At 35.7% G+C, this 7,017-nt stretch overlaps 2 long non-coding RNA genes across 2 annotated transcripts; one reads left to right on the forward strand and one right to left on the reverse strand.

The window, feature by feature from the left end:
* Window positions 1-3,312: 3,312 nt before the first annotated feature.
* On the forward strand, window positions 3,313-4,264 carry LOC113729287 (uncharacterized). The gene is made up of 2 exons (XR_011841257.1): window positions 3,313-3,849; window positions 3,932-4,264. It is a non-coding gene; the product is annotated as an uncharacterized lncRNA (long non-coding RNA).
* A 1,438-nt stretch (window positions 4,265-5,702) lies between these two features.
* LOC113729288 (uncharacterized) lies at window positions 5,703-6,654 on the reverse strand. The gene is made up of 2 exons (XR_011841258.1): window positions 6,118-6,654; window positions 5,703-6,035 (listed from the first exon to the last, which is right to left on the reverse strand). It is a non-coding gene; the product is annotated as an uncharacterized lncRNA (long non-coding RNA).
* Window positions 6,655-7,017: the final 363 nt, after the last annotated feature.

The following is a 7,017-nucleotide window of genomic DNA, read 5'->3' on the forward strand; positions in this document are numbered from 1 at the left end:
CACTATGCGCAATCTTCTCTATCTCCGAGTAGAAAATTAATTCACCTGTATAAGAAGAACATGGCATAAAATCGAGAAAGAGAAGAAGTAGAAAAAAACCATATATCCAAAAATAAAATGAACTCAAAAAGAAAACAAATTAACTAACGCCAGTCCCCGGCAACGGCGTCAAAAATTGACAGGTGTTGAGCCTGTACAATAATAAATACCTATTCGAGAAAAATACAAACTTATATATAGCGGTGAGCATGGTCGAATCTGCAGGGACTAGGGATAATTCGTTTCTTCTAGAGTTCAAAATATGAGGGGTTTTTATAAAAATAACTAATTATCTAAATAAAACCAACTCATTAAAATAAACAGGAATTAATCAACAAGAGATACAACTCTAGTCAAAGGTGCAACTTTTCAGACATGGTCCATTCAACTGATCATCGATGCAAAGATAATTCTAACATTCGTCAATAAATAGGTTTTTAGCTACCGATACGATCTGACAATTAGTTTCTCCTTACTGTTTCGATAGCTAAGGTACGACCATTGACTATTTCCCTAATCCGGAAATAACTCTAGGTATGACCATAGGATTTAATTGCGTAATTGCATTAAAAATCAGAGAAACCCTGTTCTAATTAATAAACATGTTGCGCGGGTTTATTTGAATTAGATTATATGTTTCCCTGACACAAATCCAATTATGTCAATGCTACCGGGATCAGAGTAATCAAACAATTACGGATTCAATTACCCCAATTAGCAAATAGATTACGTGAACAATTAAGTATTGCACAGCTATTCAACCATACACAATAATCATAGCCACGAAAAGTAGAAAACATACAAATATCAATGAATGAAAGAAGCAATTAAAATAATTCGATCTCATAGATGTTTGGAACCGCGCTTTCAAGTTGACCTTTGACTAGAAAAGGAAATTAACTACTCTTTATTGAGAATAACCCACGTAATTTCATTGACAAGAGTTGCGCGAGCCTTCAACAATGGAAAAATAACGAAAAGAAAACAAAAAGGAAGGAACGACGCCTTATTTTTTGCCTTCCAGGCCTGCCGCCTAGTCTTTTTGCTTCCTCCAAGTATTAATCATGCGGGATGCCGGTTTTTGCTCTTCCTATTTTCTAGTTTTCTAAGGAAAACAAACTCCTAATTGAAAAAGGAAACATTCTAAAGAGATAATACTTAAATTGTTTCCTAATTTAACTCTACAACTAACAAAGATAATTAAAACCTTCCAAATCCACCAAAGATGTCCATATTTGACTCGAACTAGGAAATCTCCATGCGCGATAAATTCCCGAGTCTTCTGGATTTGAATGTAGGTCCCGAACGTACCACTACCAAATTAGCTGAAAATTGCCCTTTTAATCATGTTTTGGTTATTTTCCTACAATTAGCACCATTAACCAAATATAAGTAGAATCCATCAATTAAAACAATATTTGGTAAAATAAAAAAGGAAAATAATTATAAAATTAATGATAAAAATGCAACTTATTAGTACTCCGCTAGTTATCGTTATCTAGTAACCGGGGGTGTTCATCTAAAAGTGTCGATTTTCGCATCAAAAAGTGGTGATAACTATGAGTTTGTGATTCTTTAGCATTGAAAAGCCGAGTAACTAGGCTCTTTCATTTGGGCGATGTTGGAATTCGCATCAAAAGGCTTGAGTAGCTAAGAATTAAGTGTTTTCCTCTTGTCAAGATATGAAAAAGCATAAGCGTGGGGGAATTTCTAATAAAAGAAAAAGAAAAAACAAGAAAGAAAGTGAAGGAAAAAGAGAAAGGAAGTGTGGTTCATAAGAATAGCTTGTGGATCCATGTGGCTATATGTTAGAAACTTTGTTTCATAGTTGGGCCATTTTTTTTTGTGGGAATTACCTATTAAATATTTTACATTTGTAGTTTAGCTAACCAGAGTTGAAGGGGTCCGGGGTGTTAAAAGCTAATAAAAAAAGTATCTTTTTGAGTTTCACTGTTAGCACTTGACATTTGCTTAGAATGGTTGCTTTAATAATGAAAGCCTTGAATATAGCCATTGTTTGTATTTAATTGATTTTGTTCTTGTACTTGGGGACAAGTACCGATTAAGTGTGGAGGAATTTGATAGGGAGTAGATTATATGAATTTCATAAATGTTTTTAAGTCATTTTGATGTTCTATGTACTTGAATTGGACGGAAAGCTGCTCATTGGAAGTTATATTGTTATTATAGGGATTAGATTGAGTAGTTGAAGAAATTAGGTAGGCAGTGATGTGAAGAATCAAAAGTACGAGGGCCCGAAGACGAAAAGTTAGAAATTTTTTAATGACCAGCGCTGGACTTGACACCGAACTTTGTATCGGATATCACTAGACTTGAATAGTGCGAGTTGCAATTCAATGACTGGTGTTAGACTTCATGCCGACGCCGATATTTATCGGATTGGTCTCGTGTGAGAACCCGAAAATTTTCTTATTTTTTAGGTTTTATTTTATTTATTTGCACGCATTTTCTCTATTTTCCTTATTAGGAAAATTTTCTAAATAATTTTTAAGAGTAAATATAGTTTTTAAATTATTTTTCTAGTATAAATTAGTTCATGAGAAATTAGGAGTGTATACCGGGCGTTGGACCCGCTAGTACGATAAGTGTGATAAATTCGGCCAATTATGTTAAGTTTTGTATACAGGGATTAATTTACTAGGTGTTAAGAGGTAATTAGAGGTTACCTAGATGGATTAGTGTTGGAGAGACAAAAGGATAGCTTTGAACCCAAAAGGTGACATGTGTCACCTTCTTACTCAAGGTCACACTTTGACCACTATTCACCAACTTTACTAAAACCCCAAAATTGACCAAAAATCCTCTTCATCTTCAACCATTTGGCCGAGCTTCTTGAGAGAGGAAAAGAAAGAAGCCTTCAACTTGTGTCTTCATTTCTTGCTCCAATCTTATGATCCAACCGTTAAAACTCCAAATTTCTCCATAAAAATCATTTGTAAGATAGGATTAAGGTAGGCGGTGGAGTGGTTTGGAAAGAGGAGGTGCTAAGTTGCTTCTTTTCTTGAGTTTACAAGGTGAGTTGCTAAGAAATTCTTCCTTTGATCTTGATAATGTTAAATTAGTGACTTGTGATAGTAAAAGAAGTGGTTTTGTGGAAGATTTCATGATTTTTAGTAGAGATTGATGAATTTCTGATTTTATTCATGATTTTTCTGATTTTATATGATAATTGATGGTGGACCATGGATGATGGCTTGATATGGTCTAAAGTGGAGCTTTGGTGTGTTAATTGTAGTTAGGGAAAATCGCCAATTTAGTCCCTAAACTTTTTTTTTCCGTCAATTTAGTCCCTATATATTATTTCTAGCCAATTGGATCCCTAAACCTATATATCGGTTCCAATCAAGGATCTTTGCAGCGGCGCCACCGTATAATTTCCATTAGGTTCATAATCGTGCAATACAAAAGGGGCATTTTAGGGAATTCCATTCTGGCGCCTTTTCCAATTAAAAAGTAAATCGATGTAAAGCCCAAATCTAGGTACTACCTCTCTTGCACCAAAGAGAGCTGTCCAATTTTTGCAGACCCGCGTAGAAAAAGCACTGTAATTCAATGCATTCGAGAAAGAATTGGGACAAAGCATCCTCAAGCTCAGCCAGTGATCAATTTATTAACACCGTCAAAGGATCAAATGGTTCAGAAACAGGAAACTCGATTTATGAAGGAAACGAGAAATACTACAGTGGAGACAACATCGTGCGATGCTATTGCCAAGAACAATGCCGAATTGTGACTGCTTGGACAGAGGCAAATCCATCAAGAAGGTTTCATGGTTGCAGAAATTATGGGGTAATTTTTTTGTATGTGCATAAAGTTTAGAATTTGTTAAAATATTTCTTGTCTTTTAACTATGAAATGGTGGTAAATGCAGAAACGTGGTGCTTGCAGATTTTTTTTGTGGTATGATCCACCCATACCCCAAAAGATGAAAAATATAATGGGTGCACTTTTAAGGGACCTGAGAAGTGTTGAGAGAGAAAACGCAGCATTATTGATTGAAATGAACAAGTTGAAGGCAAAAGTGAAAATATTGTTTATAATTTGTATCTGTTTTGGCGTTTTACTTGTTTTTGTACTTGGAGGCAAGGAAAGGAAGAAACAAGGTTTGCTGGAATTGAAGATGTTGCAGTAGTTTTGAAGAATGTATGGAATTGTATGGTTCATCTGTACTTTAAAATGAAGTAAATACAATTGAGTTTTCATCTATGTTTGACTCTGTTTTGCTTCTGGATTTGTTATTACTCTGTTTTGCATCTGGATTGCTCATGTAAGTTTCTGTGACAAGTTCAATGTTATGCTGACAATGTTGACTGAAGTGGAAGAATTGCAGAAGTGATGGCCATTAAAAAATTGGGTAAACAACAAAAAAGCCCCCTGTGGTTAGGCAATCACACATAAAAACCCCTTGTGGTTTCATATCATACCAGTCGATACCCCGTGGTTTGAATTAACCTGAAAAGTGGACGGAAATCGTCAAATATTCGGCGTGTGTCTTAAACGAACTGCAAAGGCGCGTGCATATGCGAAAAACAGATTTCCACCACAAACTTTCACCTGATATGCCTATTTTAGCCTTCACTCTTTAATAATAAGAGACCAGCTTCCGTTTCTTCTGAGTCTTCATTCAATCTGTTTCCAGATTATTCATTAACTACTGTAGACACCAAATTTTTAGTGTATTTTTATTTACTGTTATTTTTATTTTTCATGCTAGTTTTTATTTACTTTTAGTCTTTTATTTTTGTTTTAAGTCATTTTAGCATAGAATTTATTTTTTTAAAAAAAAAAAAAGAGGGAAACCCGCAAGCGGGTTTCAGGCTATTTAACAAATTACTTAAAAAAAAAAAAATTTTTTTACATGCAAGCTGCGTTGAGTTGCACATGCCCATCGGAGGGCCCTAGGATGCCCAGCAAACCTCCCCTCTCATCCTCACCCTTCAGGTGAGGGTTTGAGAGTATGTGTTTGATATAAATAGAACAGAAACGCAGCTTTTAGTCATTTTACATAAGGGGGAAACCCGCAAGCGGGTTTCAGGCAGGCTATTTAACAAATTACTTAAAAAAAAAAAAATTTACATGCAAGCTGCGTTCTTCAAAAGGGTATTTTCGTCTATTCACTCAGCTCCGTCTGTTTTGCCGATTTCCGTCCACTTTTCAGGTTAATTCAAACCCGCAAGCGGGAAACTTAGTCATTTTCAGGTTAATTCAAAACCACTTTTCCGTCCACTTAGTCATTTTACATAAGGGGGAAACCCGCAAGCGGGTTTCAGGCAGGCTATTTAACAAATTACTTAAAAAAAAAAAAAATTTACATGCAAGCTGCGTTCTTCAAAAGGGTATTTTCGTCTATTCACTCAGCTCCGTCTGTTTTGCCGATTTCCGTCCACTTTTCAGGTTAATTCAAACCACGGGGTATCGACTGGTATGATATGAAACCACAAGGGGTTTTTATGTGTGATTGCCTAACCACAGGGGGCTTTTTTGTTGTTTACCCAATTTTTTAATGGCCATCACTTCTGCAATTCTTCCACTTCAGTCAACATTGTCAGCATAACATTGAACTTGTCACAGAAACTTACATGAGCAATCCAGATGCAAAACAGAGTAATAACAAATCCAGAAGCAAAACAGAGTCAAACATAGATGAAAACTCAATTGTATTTACTTCATTTTAAAGTACAGATGAACCATACAATTCCATACATTCTTCAAAACTACTGCAACATCTTCAATTCCAGCAAACCTTGTTTCTTCCTTTCCTTGCCTCCAAGTACAAAAACAAGTAAAACGCCAAAACAGATACAAATTATAAACAATATTTTCACTTTTGCCTTCAACTTGTTCATTTCAATCAATAATGCTGCGTTTTCTCTCTCAACACTTCTCAGGTCCCTTAAAAGTGCACCCATTATATTTTTCATCTTTTGGGGTATGGGTGGATCATACCACAAAAAAAATCTGCAAGCACCACGTTTCTGCATTTACCACCATTTCATAGTTAAAAGACAAGAAATATTTTAACAAATTCTAAACTTTATGCACATACAAAAAAATTACCCCATAATTTCTGCAACCATGAAACCTTCTTGATGGATTTGCCTCTGTCCAAGCAGTCACAATTCGGCATTGTTCTTGGCAATAGCATCGCACGATGTTGTCTCCACTGTAGTATTTCTCGTTTCCTTCATAAATCGAGTTTCCTGTTTCTGAACCATTTGATCCTTTGACGGTGTTAATAAATTGATCACTGGCTGAGCTTGAGGATGCTTTGTCCCAATTCTTTCTCGAATGCATTGAATTACAGTGCTTTTTCTACGCGGGTCTGCAAAAATTGGACAGCTCTCTTTGGTGCAAGAGAGGTAGTACCTAGATTTGGGCTTTACATCGATTTACTTTTTAATTGGAAAAGGCGCCAGAATGGAATTCCCTAAAATGCCCCTTTTGTATTGCACGATTATGAACCTAATGGAAATTATACGGTGGCGCCGCTGCAAAGATCCTTGATTGGAACCGATATATAGGTTTAGGGATCCAATTGGCTAGAAATAATATATAGGGACTAAATTGACGGAAAAAAAAAGTTTAGGGACTAAATTGGCGATTTTCCCTTGTAGTTATTTGCGAAAAATTTCAGTTTTGTGTGGAAATTTCAGATTTAGGGTTTCAATTTGGGGCTTTTCTAGGGTTGTTGTAGAACTCTTGATTTGGCTTTGATTGAAGGGCATTGTAACCCTACTAAGGTGTATTGAATGACTTATGACTTATAATTATAATTGTGGTTGTGTTGGGTGAATATAAATGATTCTTTGTAGGATGGAAAATCTGAAATTTTAGGGGTTATGCTGTCCAATCTTTCAATCTATGTGATTCCTTGGAATTAGGTTGCCTTGAGTGCATATTAGTCACGTTAGGGTGGTCCAAACCTTTGACACCAAGTGTTTCGTATTCTATTTCAAG

This window comes from Coffea arabica, chromosome 2e (genome assembly GCF_036785885.1).
Source record: "Coffea arabica cultivar ET-39 chromosome 2e, Coffea Arabica ET-39 HiFi, whole genome shotgun sequence".
Classification (NCBI taxonomy): domain Eukaryota; kingdom Viridiplantae; phylum Streptophyta; class Magnoliopsida; order Gentianales; family Rubiaceae; genus Coffea; species Coffea arabica.